The following is a 21,156-nucleotide window of genomic DNA, read 5'->3' as shown; positions in this document are numbered from 1 at the left end:
CATATATAAAATATGCCTATCTATAATTCTATATCTATATATTCAAATTATGACTTACCAGACAAAAAGGGAACCTAAAAGAGGGAGCAAACATAACATGGTAAGGGCAGGATTCAGAGCAGGTCTCACTGAGAAGATGGAAGTCTGCTTTCAGAACAGACTTGAAGGACATGTAGACCAAGGCACAGGTGTCTAGGAAAGACATACGAGTGGGGATACAAGTCACTGAGGAGGAAAATGGAGTGCTAGAGGGACAAGGTGATGGATAGGGGTTATCAAGGTGGAAACAGCAGCCTGCAAGGCCAATGGTCAATGGAGAATGGGAAGGAGAGGAAAAGGATACTTACTACTGTAGAAGGTGCTGGAAGGAGTCTCATCTCTGTGAGAGGGAGAAATGACTGAATCACAATGTAAGAGAAAAATAAAAGAAAATGTTCACATATAGGGAGAGAAGAGGGGGGAACAGTGGCTTTGTTCGAGATGACAAAATTCTCGGGAAATAGCTCTAAATCTCCTCCATCCACAAATAGCAGCTCCATGGCTCTGGAATTTACAGAGCCAATTTGAAATCCAGTCAGCCAACTGTGGATAGTCAGACAATAAACAAATTCCTGTGTGTTAATATGTCCTCAGTCTTATCCACATAGGAATATTTCTGCAACTCACATTACCCTTTTCAGTTCCCTTGGACAACATGCTAATCATAAGCCTTTGTTTTCCCTAGACTGATCAGAGACCCTATTGCTAGCCAGGGAATCCTTTCTTAAGCAAGCAAGGGATTGAACTTTGCAGCATCCCTAGCTATTTATTTCTCAGATATTAGCTAGTGGTCTTGATGATTAATATTCAGGAGGGCTGGGACACTACAGATCTGATATCCATATGCTGCCAATTGCTTATATCCAACCTGAAATGATCGTGTCAATTCAAAAACAGTGGGCTCAAGGGGTGCTATTCAGGATAAATGTACAAAATATTTAGGTGGTGAAATTGTTAAACTATTTTAATTAATTGTATAAGAGATGGAAAAGAAAATGAAAATAAGAAAAAAACCCTAGCTGGTTGTGGAGGTGTATATCTTTTATCCCAGTACCTGGAAAGCAAAGGCCAAGGTCACTGCAAGTTTGAGGCCACCCTGGTCTACAGAGTGAGTACTGGGCCGGCCAAGGCTAGAAAAGGAATAAACAAAAACATTTACGGCTAAATAATAGCAACATTCTGTATATCCTCGAGTGGACAGGTAGTTAAAATCACTAATAACTGAAATAAGGAACACAGAAACAATTTTAAAATGCGAAGAGCCTGTTTTAGATGGTGTTACCCTTAATGTGTTTGTGAAACTTTCAGGACCCTTACTAAGGCCTTGGATACAAAGAGACTAAGATTGTGTTGTATTTGGCGTATACTAGAACACTGATGATTTCTGATAAGCACTTGGAAACATACCATCAAAAATCTCACTTCAAGTACACCTGAACGTCTAAGTCAGGGCTTCACTCATTCACATGTCACCAAGCAACCATGATGAATAAAAAGGCTGGTTAATACTTCAATAGATAAATGTCTGAATCAGTAACTATTTGAAGACTATGTGAGTAAATGAATGAACATAGAGTTACTATTTCACCCTGAATCCAGTAGCAGGTTTAGAGCTTGTCTGTTTATTGGCAAAATCTACGTATCAGCCAGTAGCCACAGCTTGACCAGAATCAACAGAACTACAAACCCAGTAGGAGGATACTCTGGCTCTTCCTTGGACCACTCTGGCCTCTGTGAGCATGTCATCACACAATGGCCAGCAACCTTCCATGGGGGATCTATGGAAGGAATCATGGACAGCAGAGTTCAGGAAAACCTGGTAATGTTCTCATCCAGATCAACCTAAGTCATCGGGGAGTCTCTGAATGACCCCAGCCATTCTGCAGCTCTTCTCTGAAACATTTCATTTGATGGCTTCTTTCACAAAAGGGTCCCCCCCTCTGCTCCATTGGCAAGCCGATCAAAGTGTACACAGATCTCACTATTCCCAAGTAGGGGTTAGAAGGCTTCATTTGTTGCCAAGCTGTAAGAACCTGTGAACAAAGTAAGTTAGATAGCCCTCCAAGTTTTCATCTCAAAGGCAGGCTCTATAGTTTCCTATTTTGAAAACAACCCAGAATTTTGCCAAACATTAAAAGAAAAAAAGACCCTTCAATTATTATTTTGTTAATTCAACATTGTTACTAAGGTGTTGAAAGAATCATTAATTTGTTTCCCAGAAACTCAGTCCTGAAATAATCACACAAAAACTCTATTATTTAAAACACTGCTTGGCCCATTATTTTTAACTTCTTATTGGCTAACTCTTGAATCTTGAAAGGAGGGATGTGAGCATCGGTTCTTATAGTTGATGCCCAAATTTTGACTGAAAATCTGTCTTTATTTATGAGAGAAGCCATCAATGAACTTGCCGATGACACCCTCCAAGTTCACTTGTGCCTCTCCCTCATCAGAATTGTCAGTTGAGAGACCAAGGCATGTAGGTCAGAAGGGCTGGAAAATCCATGCCTCGTGTTTAGAGTCGGGGATACCCAGCAACCTTCAGCTCCCATAGTGGTGCCACACAGAATCAGTGGAGAAGTGGACAGCAAATTCAACTTACATGCTTTTCTGTGTCCTTTACCACCCTACCCTGTGCATCACAGTGACGAACAGTAGGTGGCACCATTCCACCCTAAGCCGAGCAAGTTGCTGCTGCCCTGAGAGCAAGTCTCTGACCCCTAGCTTAGGGCACTGAAGTTGCCTTACCACAGGTGTACCTCCTGGATTTCTTTTTATCTTCCCAGTCTCCGAATTCCGGAGCTGCCAAAGCCTTTCTTCATTGTCAGCAGATACCTTGGAAGCCTCATTTTCAACATGTTCTCCAATAATAGCAGCGATTATTCTTAATCATTATTTATACTAATTTGATGCTTCAGTGAGATTATGTATTATTCTGTCCTTCCTGATTTTTTTCCTCTCTCCTCTCTTTTTTGCCCAGCTGTAAGTGAGGATCAATGTAAGGGATTGATGTCAAGCTTTAGGTAACTATTAACATGATGAGGGTTATCTAACCTTATTGCGTTGATTGTAGTTTCTCAGCTGTGTCTTCCAGCAAACCCTCCAATTGATTTAAAAATGTTGCTATTGACCTAAAGATCCTTAACAACAGGAGGTTTAAATGCCTATCATTGTTATGCTTCCTGTCTACAATAACAATTATTCTTCAAAGTTTGCAGCAGGAGATAGAGTACCAGGTTTGCAGGCTTCGCTCTGATCCTCTCTCCTAGAGATGTAGAAAGGAAAGAGGGGCTGACTGCCATAAAATTCCAACTTTTACACTCAAAAAAAAAAAAAAAACAAAAAAAACCTCCCTTCTTTAGCACCCTATCCAGTTCTGGCTTCGATGTGGTCTAAGAAGGACTGACTCAAAGAGAGGATGTGAGACGTGGGCTCAAAGATCCCAAATTTAGTTTTTGCTCCACATTTTGCTTATTTTGTAGCTCTGACTGTAACGACTGATCTTTGCAAAGCGTAGCTCTTCCATTTGAGAGATCAGGAGGCTGAAATTGGTATCAAGGCTAGAAGCATGATTCTCAAAAATAAGAGCCATCTTTGAAAAGAGCCAACATTAAATATTTTTACATCACATATATTATTGTGTGCTTATATGTGTATGCATGTTATATGGGGCTACACTTCCTGGTCCTTCGATTTAAATAGCAATCCTTCCCTCTGCCGTCTAATAAGCCCTCATTTCTCCATCTTCAGTCATTAAGCTGTGTCTGACTTCTAGAAGATACTAAGCACAGGACGCAGTCTAGAAAACAGAATAATTGCCTCCTGTGGTTCCTCTGCCTGCTTCTTCTCCCCTTCCTTTTCTTTCTTCTTATTTTCCTTTAGTTCCATAATAGAAGTATTATTTATAGGAACCAGAGCTTTTTGGTTAAAATTGGGGAAAAAATGGGCGAAAATCTATTTTGAACAAAAGAAAGGATTAGACGCAGAATAAAAGAGTCCCTAGAGTGATTTCACAGCAGGAACCAGAAGCTGACATCACGATTTACTCTTCTAGGTGCTTTAAAAACTGACATTTAGTCCAGCTATTTCCTTCCCCTGCCCAATCGCTTTCATTATGTTATGTCGTGAGCATGCAGTATCAGTCACCCAAGACATTGATCTCGCTAGAGTTCCAATAATTGAAATTAGCTCTGCCAAAGAGGGCCAGGTACTTAGCTGAGCAATGGCTGCTATTTTTGTTCGGCGTCATTTCCTTGTCATTGTATGTGTGAGGGTGGGTTCTGAAGAAAGATGACAGGTGAGGAACTGACAGACAAACACAGTGGCTATAAGTTATCCTATGGGGCTAGTGGCTCATTGGTGAAGAATTGCTGCTGCTCATCCAGAGGACCAGAGTTCAGGTCCCAGCACCCACCCTGAGCAACTCACAAACAGCCTGTGACCAAGCTCCAGAGGATCTAACCACCTTTTGGATCTCTATAGGTACTTGCACCCATGTGTGCATACATCCACACACTCACACACAGAAATAAAATTAAATAATGGCATGAATCCATAAATAAAAGCAAAGGCTTCAAATTTCTTATGTTAGAGCTCCATTGCTTTAATAACCCTTCCTTTGCACCAATCTCATCATTTGTGTTCTTTTCTATATGATTTATCTTCAACATGATTGGCCTTTTAAATTTGGTTACTTGTAGATATGGCATTTTTCATATGCAAATACTACCTGCACTGCATGCCAAAGCTGGAGTAATTAGATAGTAAAATTCCATCCGGCTTTTAAATATATAGTTATTGTATTAGCCATTCCCAACTCCATTCCCCACCCTCTGCTCTGGGGCTCCCACTGAGAATGATTACCTGATATTGCTGAATTGCTTATCTCACCTGTCTGTTTGCTTGCCGAACCTTGCTAGATCATCCTGATAAGTTAGAGCCCCTATTTCTGCCTGCTCTGTGTAGTCAAAAATATGGCCCCCAAATAGCCGTGTGCCTCTGTGCATGGTATAGAACTTCTCTGTGGCTGGCCCCCTCATCTGTAAGACGGAAGAGCAGAAAGTGGAACATGGGTGTGCCACATATATTAGCCTTCAGTTCAATCCTTTGAAATAGAGGCTGTACATTTTCGGGTTTATCTGGTTTTAGAAACGAAGCACTTATCCACTATGGAAGAGCATGTTATAGATTCCAATCAGAAAATTTAGAATCACATTTCAGTTTTGCTTATCATAGGGGTGAAATGCAAAAAGTGAGTTATCTCTCTACCCTAATACCTTTACTATGAAAGGAATGGAACCTTGCCTTCCTTACAAGGACAACAGGACTGAAGTTCCTGACAAGGGATCAGCCCGTAGAAGCTTCACACATAACAGCTGCAGGACCTATACGAAATCTAACAGTCTCTGAGGGAATCCTGGCTGGTACTGACCCTGAATCGTCACTACAAAGGTGTGTCAGGAAAAAGGACTTAGATGAAAGCGAGCACAGGCAGAAAATCACGCCTGACTCTGACCTTCTGTTTGGTACCCAGTGTGGGTCAGTTCAGGCAATCAGAAGTAGCATAACCTCTTCTTGTATCTGTTTTGATTTTTTGTAATATAAATGGCTTTTATACAGATCTCTCTTGAATAACCATAAGTGAATTTTGGATGTGCTCAAGCTGTATTATAAACCATACAAAAGTTGAGACATACTCTTAGCTTGTTGATAATTGATTCAGCCAAGACTGGCAATCCCCAGAATCCATGTAAAGATGGGAAGGAGAGAACCAGCTCCTTGAAATTGTCCTTTGGCCTTCAGATGTGGACCCTGGCATGAATGCCCACATATGTACATTGTGAATGTCTCACCCCACATGCATACTAATGAAAAATACAGTTAAACTATTTCAATAATTAATTTTGCCATAAATTCTTGATCACTGAGAGACAGATGGCTGTGTTCATAATTCACACAGGTTTCTATAACTCTCTTGATTTTTAATGAATTTAATAATATAATGCAAATGTTTAAGAAAAAATCTACCTTGAAGAAATAATGTAATATTTCAAGCCATTTTGTTGAATTATTTTAATTGAATAGTCAATAATTATAACACACTACAAAAATTGATTCTTCCCATGAGCTAACTACTTTGTGAAATCTTTGTCATTAATTATCACAATGGAATCTATGGTTATTGATTATGAATTTCCCAAGAAAGAAAGACTAAAAGAATTAAACCTAGATGGATTAGGAAGGTTAAGGAGTTTCCTACTGGTAAAACAATTTAAAAACAGAAACAACAAAAAAGGGGGGAGGGCGTTTCTTTACTCTGAATTCAGTACCTTAATCATCACATGGACAATATTGCTGACATGTGCTATTATATGGAAGAAGATCATCCAAGAAGGAACAATTCTTGTCCTTAACAATCTTGTAATTTAGGTTTGTTTTACAGTAGGATGACTCACAGAACCACAGTAATGTTTGCAGTCCAAACTGAGATACAAAGAATTTAATATTTATCGATAATAGCTTTTACAATTATTTCACTTTGAAATGATACTATTTTAGATATAGTTGTTAAATAAAATGTATGCTAGCATTATAAGTATTTTTAATTTTTTCCTTAATGCTCCTATTGGGAATTTTTAATTGCTTTAGTTTTAATTTTTTCTCTTTTCTGTGAACAAACCTCTGCTGGGAAGCAACGTAAAGGAATACGAGTTTATTTTAGTTTATACTTGAAGTGCTACAGTTCAATGCTGTAGGAAATGGGGAGTAGTAGCAGGAGAAGGCATGCTCACAGAAGCAAGAGTTGGCTAGTCAGAAGTGCATCTTTTGTCAGGAAACGAAGGCAGGGGAGTACCGACACTCAGTTGATTTCTTCCTTATATCCAATCTGGGATTCCAGTGTATGGCATAGTTCTACCTACAGGCAGAGTGTATCTTCCCTTCTTGGTGAAATTTTTGCAGGAAACCCTTGGACATACCAAGAGGGATGAACTCTCAGTGAGTACATTCTATTGGTCAACATATGTTAACCATTAAAACTCCATTCCTTCTCAACCTGACAAATATATCAGTTTCAAACATACCACTCTACCATGGTTCCTAAGCTCCCAACTCTGGATAATGTAAAATTCATTTTAGTTCATCTTGGAGTAGTACTGTAATTTTCATAATGTCGATGCTGTGCAAAAGCCCCACATTTCTTTTGAGACTCGAAACAATCTAACTCCGAAATTTTCATGTGAAATGAACATAAATCTGTTTCTAGTATGCACTGGCACAAATTAAGAATGCCCATTCCAAAAGAGACGACGAGGAGGACAGTAAGGAAAGGTGGAACCAAGACAAAAGTAAAGCCAGTAGGGAGAAACAAAAATCCTACAGTTCCCTGCCTGGCAGCTGGGGCTTGTGAAAGAATCAGATGGACTCCAAAGTACTTCAGCAGTGCTTTGCATGGCTTTGGCTCTGGCCTCTTTCTGTGGCTAATTCAACTCCATGCTTGCAATATGTCTTGCAACATATTCCATGACATCTTAACATTTCCAGTATCCTAGGTTCTCCGTCATAATCAAGGCTTGACCCTCCCAGCCTCAGACAGTAGCTTTCAGGGTGCTCGCTGTAAGGGTGTAAGCCTCTACGATGCCTTCATTATTGCATCCTAATTTTTGAATTAATACCACATGGATAAGATTGCCGAGTTTTCCTGCCAGATCAATGTGTAGCTTGCCTCCCTTCGACCATACTCAGAGAGGGCTCCAAGTATCTTCAAGGCTGACCCTAAAGAGACTATTCAATATGACATTATGTTAAGCAGGGAACTCCTATGGTGATATTTTCATTTTACACTCTCTCCATTCAAATGAATTTTCATTTTCACAACTTAGAGCCCTTGGTAGGTGAAGCCCTAATTGCATGGCACATTTTTCTATTGTCTCAGTGAATAGGATAGTGTTCTCTTCATTGTTGTCAAAGTCTTTTAACAATTGCAGTTGCCTTGTTTGTGTATTAAACCCACTCTTGCTCCTGTCCTTAATGAATTTCACATTCATTATGTCATTCTAATCCGCTCGATCTCTCTTAATGTAATTCTGGATAAGAACAGGGATCAGTAAATATGTCACAGCCTAAATCTTATTTTGTCTTGAAATTCTCAACAAAACAGATTTGTTTGTTATTATTTTAATTTAGTCTTTGGAAAGTGATGAGTCAATAACATCGCCTAAAAAATATCACAAGTGTTTCTGGGAAAGGAACCTGATGAGACCTGTGAATGAAAAGTGGTTAGAATAGAAAAAGAATCTGCTTGTGGATTCCTGGGAGTCTCCTAAAGCTGGCGATCCCAAACATCCCAAACTTTTTGATAAATATGGACATGAGCAGGGCTTCCACCTAAGGACTTAGCATTACAAAAGCTTTTCAGTTTCAGGAAGTCCCATTTATTAATTGTCCATCTCAACCCCTAGCAGTAGTGGAAAGGGCCCTTGAACTGGACATCTACTGTAATCAGACTGGAGACTACCCTAATTTTCACTACAGAGGCTTGATCCAGTAACTGGAGGGAGCAGATGCAGAATTTTCACAGCCAAGCACGGGGCCAAGCTGTGGGAATCCTGCTGAAGAAAGGAGGAAGGATTGTATAAGTCAGGAAAGGTTAAGATCATGATAGGGGAACCCACAGAGACAGCTGACCTGAGCCTGTGGGAGTGAATGTTCTCTGGACCAGCAGTTGGGGAGCCTGCATGGCTCCATGGACCCCACCTAGGCCCTCTGCATATGTGTGACAGTTGTGTAGCTTGGTCTGTTTGTAAAGCTCCTAGCGGTCCCCCTGGCAGGTCCTCTAAAACATGGCCCTAACGAAATAAAAACAGGAAGCTTATGGAGATCAGTCCTATTTAAAGAGAGAAAGGAAATGGTGAAGAAAGTTCAGCACCACCAGGGGGCTCACATTGTTTACCCTAAAGGAGTGGGTTATTCCCAGAGACTATTCCCAAAGCACATAGTAGTTCTATCGAATATCTGTTTCCTCCATCATTACACTGAAGGTTTCTTAATACCTAGGATCTTCCTTCAGCCTCCCTGCCTCCATAATTAGCAGGGTATCTGGAACACCGTAAAGATGCACATATGTTCATATGAGTACAAAAAGTAAACAAATTCTTGAATAATATGCCTTACTCAGTTAAAATATATATATTTTTTTTTTTGAGACAGGGTTTCTCTGTATCTTTGGAGTCTGTCCTGGAACTAGCTCTTGTAGATCAGGCTGGCCTCAAACTCACAGAGATCCACCTGCCTCTGCCTCCCAAGTGCTGGGATTGAAGGTGTGCGCAACCACCTTTACTCAATACTTTAAAATGCAAAATCTACCATCAGTTTTTAAAGAGTCAGTACGCTATGGTACCATGCATAAGAAATATAAACTTTAGAGACTCTCAATTACTGGACATGAGACAATAGCAACAATTTAGGATAGAATCTACCAAGTAATACAAGTAGGTCAAGGATTTTTTACCATTTTATTTTAAAAAATATGATCATGGTCAAAGAGAAGCAGTTTATTCCCTTGACTTTCCATTTCCAAGATTTTATAAGTACAACCCCTTAAAGACTGAAAAACTAGTAAGATGGGTGGTAAATATGAGCTTACAATGATGTGTGTGTATATACATAGATGCATGACAATAATGGAACGGAACCTATCATTTTTGTGTGGACACTTAAAATGTTTAAATAAAACACAGGGGAAGGTGAACATGGAATCACCAAAAGAATATAGGGCTTTTTAAAATGCTGTTTTATTTCACAAACTGCATCGGGTTGCATGCTTCCTCTGTGCGAGTTTCTGACAGCTCTTGGGATGCAAACACTCCATGCATACAGTTTGGGAAAGGGTGAAGTGAAATAGGCACACCTGGAATGGCAGTGATGTCTCCCTGGGCTTCATGCTGCCTTCTAAATTGTTGTATATTTATGGAGTCTCTCAGTGAGAGTATTTTCCATTTCCATTTATCTTTCTCCAAAGTTCCTAGGGATAATTCTAACTAGCGTTTATTCAAGATCAATTTTAGAAGAAATAAGTTAGTTACTATAAAACACAGCCTTGTGAAAAATATCTTAAGTCACCCTTTTTATATTGGCTGATTCCACATTCAGAGTTAAAGTTATTTTATACACTGCAATTAAGTTGAAATGGTGATATAGTGCTTTAATACCTTTTATGAAATTGCCATACTTCTGACATATCACATATTTTCATGCTCTGAGAAACTTTAGCACAGTAAATTATTCCAAGAATTACGCTGCACCTACTTTTCAGAGTGGAAATTTTCATCAGATTTATTTATTCATTCACATTTACTGATCAACCAGGATGTCACCAAATGCTAAGATAAAAAGATGAATAGCAAACTCCCTGTCTTCCTGAATTCATAGCCTCATTTCTTCTCTTTCTCCTCCTCCTGTCTCTTTCTCTCCCTCTTTCTCTCCCTTCCTCCCTCCCTCCCTCCCTCCTGCTCTCTCTCTCTCTGTCTCTCTCTCTCTCACACACACACACACATCAGATATATAAACATACACAGAACACACACATACATTATAATCACATGCATGCATGGGATGTTGCAATATATTTGGGTAAAATGTTGAGCACTGTATTAGGCACAGAAACAAAGCATTAAGATGACATGAGAGAAATGTTTTGTCAAAGAAGGTGGAGAAGGCAGAATGTTCAGATCAAGATATAGGACTGGCGTATAGAGAGAAAGCAGCAAGAAAGGAGGACTAGCATAAGAAGTATCTTAGACTGCATTGCAGACCCACAGAAACATTAAGGACACTGGGGATTCCTCAAAGCAAAGCTCCTCACTGCCTAGCAGAATGAACCTGCCTTTCCCATATGTGCTTTACAAGTGGTGGAGAGAAATGTGTAGACTGTGACCTTGACTGAAATAGACTGGTAATAGATCAGAAGCTGGAGCGTTTAGTTAGGCTTGATCCTCAGGGCAGATGTGTGTGGCCCATTTCATGCCAAGACACTACACTATTATAAGGAATTAGTCATCTCTTCCTAAACAGGGCATGAGGGTGAATGTCTGTCATGTCAGTACTTAGGGGGCTGAAGCAGGAAGACATGAGTTAAAGGGTACCCGTGTAAGACTCTTGCACAGAAATAAAAAGCCTACTTAAAAGAAGTATGAGGTATTTTCAAAGATGCAAGATTTGCATAAAGTTATGAGCAGGTTGCTACAGAAAAAGCATGCCAATAAAAAGTCAGGAGATAAATTGAATCATAGAGAAGGGCATGTTCTGGTTATAGTGCCAGCAGTAAATCCGCAATTTGATTTTAGTGAAGTGTTAAATAGAAATATAGCCGGGAGTGGTGAACAATGAGCAAAGGCTAAATATGGGAGAGATTGGTGTTGTAATTATGCCTGGGATAATAAGGGTTTCATCAAGGGACAAATTATATATGATCTTCAAACAATAACCAAGGGAGCAGATGAGAAGACAGACAGCAAATGTGAAGTCAAGACCCTAGTGGAAACTTTATTTTTAATAACATACAGACCAGTAGAATGGCATTCATAGATGTGGAGAGGAAACTAGTATGTAGTATGGAGCATGGAGCATGTAGTCATAGGACATAGTCATAAAAGAGAGGCTAAGGATGAATTCAGAAAGTAAACAGACATGACTGTGGACTACAAAATAATTAGGAAGAATCAGCAGTGACTTAGAGTAGGCTGCTTTAGCTGCCTTGCTAGATGGTAGTTCAATAAGTCAAAACTGAAAGAGAAATAGCCTATTAATATTAAAATTGTGTAAGAACAAGAACAAGGTCCAAAACTTTTAAAAATATCACTTTTTTTAAGGTGACAAAAAAGAAAGAAGTCCATGTAAGTAGATGAAACCCTGTTATGGGAATCTTCAGGCAGAGCAGAATTACAGAACATATTATCACATTTCCAACATAGAGTTCATTACTGAGCCTGGCAAGATGGAGAATGAGAGCAGGTGCTACTGGCTTGTCAGTCCTAGAACAGCCATAACTGATAATTGCGTGATGTGACATATCATAAAAATAGATCATTGTTAAAACAGGAAGTAATAATAACTCAAAACTTGTTCCTTTAAACAGTTTAAATAGGAAATGGTCCCCACAGATTTATGGATGATATGTCTCGTTCCCAGATGATGGTGCGGTTTAAAGAAGTGTTGGAGAACAGGAAGTGGATCTAGTTAGAGCAAGGACATGGATGAGATGACCTGGAAAACTATATTCTGTCCCTTGTCACTTATGTGCCCTGAGCTTCCTGGTCACTGTCAGAGAAGTGCCTGGGCTGTGCCTCTTGCTCTTATCATCATGATGTTCTGTCTCAACAGAAGCCACGGAAACAGGGAAAGCGAACTACACAATCACATCTTTAGGAGTGCACAAAAATGTAGTTTTCTTCCCTTTCCGTACAACGAAAACATCTGTCAGTTGTGTTTTACATGTGGCTACTGCATGAATTTGGAGGATATTTACATCCATTTTATCATCACATCTATTATGTTGTATTACATTGTTTTGGATTCTCTATAAATCTAAGTGCAGCAGTACTGGTGGATTGAAATAAACTATGATAGGAGGATTTGTACATGGGAAATGGGAAAGAATTTTTTTCTTGAGTCTTCTATTATGTGTATCTGGACATAGGTCGTCCAGGAATCACAGTTTGCGTCCAGATAGGATTAAATGGAGGGTGAGGTTAGCTCCTTTGACACAGTGGATGTCTTTGTGAATTAAGCTTTATTTTCTTAGAAGTAGCTTGAGATCAACTAAAAGATGCTTGCGTTTGTTTATAGGATCAAGGAAATAAATCAATAGAAAATGTTAGACTAAAATTACCCTCACGCTGGAGACAGCTGATATTTTAAGGGTTTCTCATAGTCAGCATATGGAAGAAAGCTCACACAAATGCTATACCCTTTCAGTAAAGAACTGTTCTGTTTCTAGGCTCAGAAATAGAGCATGAAATAGCCACACAGATCATACAACTTACGTGAGGGGTAAATGTAGATATACGGAATATGAGACCCTCAGGTATTGCTAATCCTTTATAAGGCCTCAACTAGACACTGGTTGGGATTGGCTGGGGTGATAGAAAATGTTGATGGCACAAGGAAAATGACCCAGTAATATTGCCAAGGGTCTAACTGTGATTAGTACACTTAAGTGTGCCTCAGTGGCATTCTGCCTATCTGGACCCAGCCACTGATGAGCACACATGGTGAGAACAGCACTATCTGAGTTTAGATATGTGGGTTAGGAGGGGCAGAATAGCAGGGGTTGAGGGGCATTGGAAATAGACAAGTGAAAGCAATTGAATTCGAGCACAGAACAAACAGCAAAAGAAGAAAAGCCAGGTAAAAACCCTGGCTGAGAAAAAATGGTTTTTGAATAGGTTTTCCCTGACTTGTTGAAAAGATGCAACAAGGACAGTCGTCTGGTGTCCAGGGTTCAGAGCAAAGTCCGCTGCTGGGATACTCAGAGCTGTCGTGAAATAAAAACCCTGTTTTGACTAGCCTGGGCTCTTCAGGGCTTCTTTTCCATGATAGGCTTTGTCTTAGGATACATTAAAATACACAGAGTAACAGTCTTAGCCATGGAGCCACGAGATGCTGGGATATGCGGAGAGTGGGAGCAATGACCTTCTCCAAGTAATAGACCTCCAATTAGTTATCCAGTCTCAAGTGGTCAGCCCTGAGATCATATATATGTGGAGGGAGTTGCTGTGGTGTGCTGTGTGTGTGTGTGTGTGTGTGTGCGTGTGTGTGTGTGTGTGTGTATGTATGATAACAATTAGAGAAAAATAGAGACATATTATAGTGGGCAGATTACTCTGGAGCTATGCCCCAAGAGTCAGATATTTACCCAGAAATTATTGGAAATACTTACAGATTGATAAAGGTTCTTTGTATATAAGGTCTTGGAGTGATCCGAAGCAATCAGTTTCAATCTGTAGACATGGTGTTTAAATGCGTAACTGCAAAATCAATCAAGTGAAAATACGCACCAATACTCTCCCTCGGTAATCCAATGAATCCCAATCAGTTAGGCTCTTGGACCGCAGTTGTCCTCCACAAGTTGCTGGACTCAGGTGTTTCTGGACACAGGCTGGAGTACTCAGAATAATACACACCCGCAGCATCGTTTTCAGCCGAATGTTTCTCTATGCTGAGCACAGTTAGTAGCAGAGAAAGCTCAGAATTGTATGTCTGGACTGACATCCGTCCGACTGTAAAGACATATTTATTATAAGACACGGATTAGGATTGTCTGGCTTTTATCAAGAGATCCCACATGTAGGCTTCAACAGCCAGCAGGATGAGTAGACCGTCTATTATAAAGCTTCCTCTCAGTTTCTTCTTGCCCTTTCTTTCCCTCTCTCCCTCTCTCCTGCCCTTCCTCCCTTCCTCCCTTCTTCCCTGCCTTCCTGTGTCCCTCCCTCGTCCTCTTACTCACTTGGTTTGTTCACTCTCTCCTTCTTCTCTTCTCTCCTCCACCCACCCCATATGGGTTTATATCTGGGTCCTGTTTCTCGTCTGTCATGTCCGCTGCTGTCTCTCCTTCATCCATACTTTCTGCTTCATTGTCTTTGATTGCAGTGACTGAAAACATCGACTGCTTGTGAATTTTCCTGACTACATGGTTCTTTTGTTCACAGTATTGCCTTTTGACACTATGATTGAAGGAGAGGGGATTCTAGTTACTTAGCTTAGTTCAGATGCCCAAGAAGCTGAGACCCAGTGGCCCAAAACAACTGAACATACATATGTCACAGACAGAACAAGGCACTTCCCAGGGAGGAGGTATGAGTCTCATTTGCCTCTTGCCCATGAGATCAATGCTTTTTCAGGGTATTTCATTTTTGAATACATCTGATTCCTTGACTTCTGGGCTTCTCAGTGATACCATGCATAGTCTTTATGATATTTGTAGACATACCTAGATGGGTCATTTACTAGGCATCTCTATTTTCTGGTCTTTCCCCTATTAAAGCTCTGCCTCGGTGGATAATCCACCTCCTCTATTGCTGTCCTAAAGTTGGCAAAAAGTTTGTCTGGTACAAAGTTTATGCAATATAAATGTTGGTCAGTGTTGTCTTCTGTCCCGCTTCCCACACAGGACTCTACAGCACCTGGAAACACCCAACATAAACTTTCATTGCCACTAACTCCCTTATCAAAATTCTCTGTTTAGGGGTTATCATCACCATAAACCCAACTGTAAACTATTGCAAATTTTGTATAAAAATACATTTATGACAAGAAATAGCAAAAAAAAACAAAACAAAAACCCAAAGCATATTAACAGCCAAGCACTATGTTGTGAGTTCAGACACTGCTGACAAGAAGGTCCCAGAGAGCAGGCACAGAGAGCCTTGGAGGCTCCGTGTTCCCCTGCAGCATCTACTGCCAACCTCACAGAACACTGTCTTTGCCTGTACCCTTGTCTCCTATGCACTCAGACTGGACGTGTGCCTAGAGCTTGGGAAGCCTGTCTGAAAACGAACAGGAGTTAATGCGCATGTGCAGTAGGAGAAAGGACCCGGAGTCAAAGTGCAAGTGCAGTATGAGGAAGGCCCCTGAGTTAGCCCAGGGTAGCTAGGGACACCAGAGAACAAAGCCCAGAGGAGGACACTTTAAATCAGTATTTCTTACAACGTATAAAACTAGCTGTCGCCTCTGAACCTGGCCGCAGAAACCGTCCAAGCTGGACGAATTATTTTAGACATATTTTCCCATGCTAGCTTTTAAAGTATACGGAGTCTCCTTCTCCTTGGCTCCCCCTCCTCTGTCTCACCCCCTGCAGCCTGTTTACATCAAATCCTGCAGGAGCAAAAGGGAGCCATCTCCCAATTACTCAGACTCCCCATGGGCAATTGGAGCACAAGTTCAAACTTGCTTCTTGCACTTCCCTTGATGAGTTTTGACAGCATGTCAGTTCTGCCCTCCTCTCAATAGCCATCATATATTGATGGGTGGAGCAGGTGTGCTCCCTGGGGTGCAAAGAAAATGATGATCTGAACTCCGAGTCCCTTTCAGAAGCAGAATTCCCTGTTATGGGCACGGAAGAAAGAGGCTGTCTGTGTAGTGTTGTGTTACAGTTCTGGTGTGAGTGACATATACCGTGCAGATTCTTAAAAGACGCCCCTGGCAAACCATGCTGGTAGCAAACATGGTCCCCAGGCCTCAGTTAAAGGGTGCTGTATCAAGAACTTGCTGCATCAAGAGTAGAAATTCTCTCCTAGTCTGAGGACTGTGTGTGTATGCATGTGCATGCATGCGTGTGTGTGCGTGCGTGCCTGTGTGTGTGCGTGTGTGTGCTTAGAGTGTCTTCATGAGAAAATGGAGCACCAACACAGAGGCATTTAATGCCTGGTGTATAACTCTTCACAGTGAAGAATGAGGCCAGAACAAACACTAATTTGGTGCGGTTAGCCCAGAATGATCTTTTGGGAGTGTACACTACTCCAAGTCAGCAGATTCTGCCTCCTCAGCAGCCATCCTGAAGAGGTCACTAAGCAACTTCAAACCTACCCTCCCAGTGCGTGTTCTCTGAGTCATTTGATCAATAAGGCCTATGGGAGAATTACAAGCATATCGTCCTATGGGAGAATTACAAGCATATTGCTATGTATCCCCTCGTACACTTTTTTTTACTGACATCTACAATTTTCCATCATAAACATAAAGAGTTGCAGGAACTATAATTTACAGCGTATTATAAAAATGACATTTAAATGTAAAACCGCTGCATCTCTCTTCAGGATATATTAGATGGGAGTCTAAGCTGTGGGGCCATTTGACCGCTCACCATCATCCATTTTAAAAACACAACAAGCTCTTCCTTAACAATAAGAAAACATATTTGCTGTTTTTTCTCCTTTAATTTGTATTTCAGTCCACTTCATCCACATTCCTTCATGTCAGTGTAATTCATTTGCTATGCTTGAAAGTCTTTTATTGATCAACCTATCAAAGTTCTCAAAAAAAAAACCCTTACATATGTAAATTAGATTTTTCCCCATTTCCTGGAACATAAATCACTGTTAATTTTTTTCTTCTTGATTGAGTTGTAATTATAATTATTATTTACATATTAATCAAAACATGTGCACATATTTTAACTGAAATAATTATTAGAAATGGAAACAAGATTTTTTTAAAAAATGAATATCAGTCAGATAATTCTTTCAGTTGGTGCATGTGTCTGTGGCTGACTCTGACTCCCAAAGAGAATGACAGAATACACAGAATAGAGTAGGTTTAATGTCAGTCTTCTTATTATCCAATACTTTTGCTAATTACAAGCATTGAGAAGATGTTTTCACACACATAGGTGAGCACAAGTGGACAGATTCCGTTACAGCAACCCCTTTTTACTTTTTATCTCCTTTTGAATAATATCCCAAAGATCATAGCATGATCTGTCACCCAAAATTATTTTTTAATGATTCAACAGTTGACAGTTTTATTAGGTCTTTCTTCACTGTCTTCGATAGCCAAGAATAAGCAAGTCCTTTGCCAATGGATTTATGGCCAAGTCTTGGCCTTTCTGCTTTGCGATTCTTCAGCCACCTTGTGAGTTATCTTCTGCTCAGTGGCCACCATATCCTTCTTGCTGGAGCAGTGGGCTCCGGGGAAGCGGGCCTGGGTGATGGGGCCCGGTTGCTTTAATGGAGGAGATGCATGATCAAGGAGAATTAGAAAAAACAAGCCTAGTATGCATCTCACTCAATCCTCAAGGCCAAGGCTGGGAAAAAGTTGTCTCCAAGCTTAGACAAAATTTCTTACCTTCATGCTGCTTGAGGATTTGTGGAACCTCTCATTTATATGTCTATATATGTGTATTTACATATATGTTTACATATATTTACATGCACATATAGACAAAAATGCACTGCTTTGAATTCACTTATATAAACATCTCGTTTCTCTTCCATTTCCCTATCTTTTGCTCTGCCCAAACTCCTGGTAGCTCTACCTAGAACCAACATTTAGAAAATATTTGGGGGGAGAGAGATAATGTGAAATATTATTAGGTTTAAATTTTTTAGTAGTATGTGAAACTAGTAAAAAAAAAAAAAAAGCACCAAGTGCCTTAGTAATAAGTAAATTTTAAGCCATAAGAGATGTATTACCTTTTCAATGTATAGACTTGTAATAATAAGCTTTGTATTATTTTGTACTCAGGTTGTTAAAATCTTCGTGCACCTTATCCTTAAGGTCCATCTCTGTTAGGACTAGCCGTACTTGTAGTGTTTTTCAGATACATTTGGCTGGACTTCTAGCCAACATATTACAGAATAACACCCCATCAGAGTGCTATACCAATCATCAAAAAGAAAACTCTTGGCTTTTACTTGTACTTTGGGATGGATCTCAACCATCTCTGGAGCAACGCCTGAAGTCCTTCTCATGGGTTTGGCTCCGCACTGTCACTGCCCACCACCCTTCTTCTAGTCCCCACCCTGCTTAGAGTCTATGCTCTTCATACCCCCATCTCTTCCTTGTCTGGTGCTCCCCTCATATAGCGTACCCCTCTCTACTTTCACCCTTCTTCTGTGATGTGCGAGAGTACCAAGGCTGATCCAGAAGCTAAACCACAAAAATAAATCACCTGGTGAATAAGTTGCTCAGTAAATAAACTTAATAACACTGTTTACAAGATGATGATCTTTTTAATGCCAGCCATTATGTCTGCAGAACAGAGTGGAGGAACTAGTCGGAATACATATACAATGTTGATTCTTTCTTAAATATAAAGATGGTGTATTTCCACATACTGCTGTACTGAGTAATTGATTGAGTCAGTATGTAATCTCAGAATAGAAGGGGTTTTCTCTGTGTAGCTCTGGTGCCTATCCTGAAACTCACTCTGTAGACCAGGCTAGCCTTGACCTCACAGCTATCCACCTGCCTCTGTCTCCCCAGTGCTGGGATTAAAGGTTTGCACCATCCACCATCTCCATCTTTTAAAGGGAAGCACTTGGCCAAGGCCAGCTCCCACTGTACGCTACCCAACATTTAACAGATTACCTTTAAAGCAAACTCTTTTCTCAAAGAGTAAGTCAAAGATGCAAGATGAGTTAACAATGCCGATCATGGGAATATGGGACAGCACTTTCCTTTATGATTCCTAGAGTGAAACACAATATCAATAACCCAGTCTTGGAAGTCACCAATGGAGGCTCTCTCTGTGGGTGATGGTGCCATTTTCTGGATATTGATGTGACAGAGGGTCTGGGCCACAAGGAGATGATATTATTCACTGCAGTATCTGCTGACTATAAGTCATGAATGCGCCTGTCTTGTGATTGAACACCCCAGTAGGAAATCTGAGCCTGGAGAAAGCTGCTGCTGACGCTACTTACTTCCTAGATAGAGTCTTGTGTTGCAATCATATTATCATATTCTTAAAGAAAATGCTAGATCTCCGATGTCTTAACTCTTAACATGGCCTTGACCTAGGATTTAGACAGTGATAAAGTAGTCTGTCTCCCTTCTCTGAGGATTTAAGACCTCAGAGTGTTGTCGAAGGAAACATGCAAAGATAACTTCCTGCTGGAGGTATGAGACCCTCCAGCAGGGATGCTTATGGAGTATGTGGCAAAGCTGAGACAGCACGCGTGTAGGAGCTGCCTGCCAGGACACCTGTAATCCTCACAGTAAGAGGTCAGCAGAGAGCATCAGAGCATGTGAGAGGAATGTGCTAGACATGTCCCCCATCCTCGCGTGTCACTGACCATAGTTCTTTCTCAAAAGACTCAGGAAATGAGAAACAAGGGGAGCAGAGAGAGAAAGTAAGATTGAAATGCCCCACCCACTACTCTAAGCTAACGGCCCAGCCAGCCCCACCCTTGAAGGGTTTTCCATTGTAAAGATCTGACTGAAATTAACCCTGGCATTCTGTTGAGTTGCCCATACAATTACCCTTTGAGTCTAACATGTTTCTTGATAAAATTGAAAGAAGAAGAAGGTATTGGAAGGGCATTCCAAAAAGATCTCTGGTCTCTGAACATTTTAAATGAGTCCAGTCCAGACACAGGCCACTAGTCTGCATTTGTAATACTCATTCACTGGGGAGATTATGACTGTTATTTTGGGAGCTCTGCATGGGAGTGATTTGTATACAACTTTATGCTTACCTACAAGACCACGTCCAGATATGTCAAACAGAGAAAATAGAATATTTTGCTAAATTCCCTATTAAACAGTAGGGCATTTGTTTGCCATTAGTACTAATTACCCTGTTATTTGTGAGCAAATAAGAGTTTTATCTTTCTTAATTGAAATTTTATTATGAACAAACAAAAGTGTAGGAAATGCCCATCCATGTGTACACACACACATACATACAAACACACACACACACACACAGAGACAGACAGAGACAGATACAAATTCTACCTGCAATCTCTGATATATCCTTATCTTTCCAAAGCCACTAGCGTCTGTTCCCCTGTATCCAGCTCCCTGTGGTAGAGTCCAGGAGGGGAGCATTACCCAAGCTCCCTTGATGCTCTCAATGCTTTCACATGGGACTAAGGCTTCTTGTGGGAGGCTGTCAGAACCCCAATTCTCAAACTGTATATGATTTAGTTTAGAGACACAAATTGTTTCTCAATAACTTTGCATATTTATTTCCACAGAATTCTAATTGTATTTATCTTGACTGTCAGGAAGTTCAAAGAAAATTGAAAATCAGTTAAAATACTCCAATTAATTTTCAAAGCATTTTATTCTTTTACTCCATTATTTTTATTCTTTACATTTGTGTATAATATATATGCTAATGAACTTTTTAAAAGAAAGATACTTTTATGTTATCCACAATGGGAATATCTATCAAAGAAAAGTACTACGGCTGTGGACTTCATTTCAATGTGGAGTTGGAGAGATTCTTTAAATTGATGTTTTGTAATTTGTAAATGGAGGAGGGCATCTTAGTTTGTGAAAAGAAAATCACTTGAGTTTGCTATCAATTTATGGGGTTTTCATTTTTTGTTTTGGTTGGTTGGTTGGAGATATAGCTCAGTGAGGGGGAACATGCTTTGTACGTACAAGGCCATG

The sequence above is a fragment of the Chionomys nivalis genome, chromosome 23 (assembly GCF_950005125.1).
Source record: "Chionomys nivalis chromosome 23, mChiNiv1.1, whole genome shotgun sequence".
NCBI classification, from domain to species: Eukaryota; Metazoa; Chordata; class Mammalia; order Rodentia; family Cricetidae; genus Chionomys; species Chionomys nivalis.
This window is presented reverse-complemented; position numbering follows the sequence as displayed.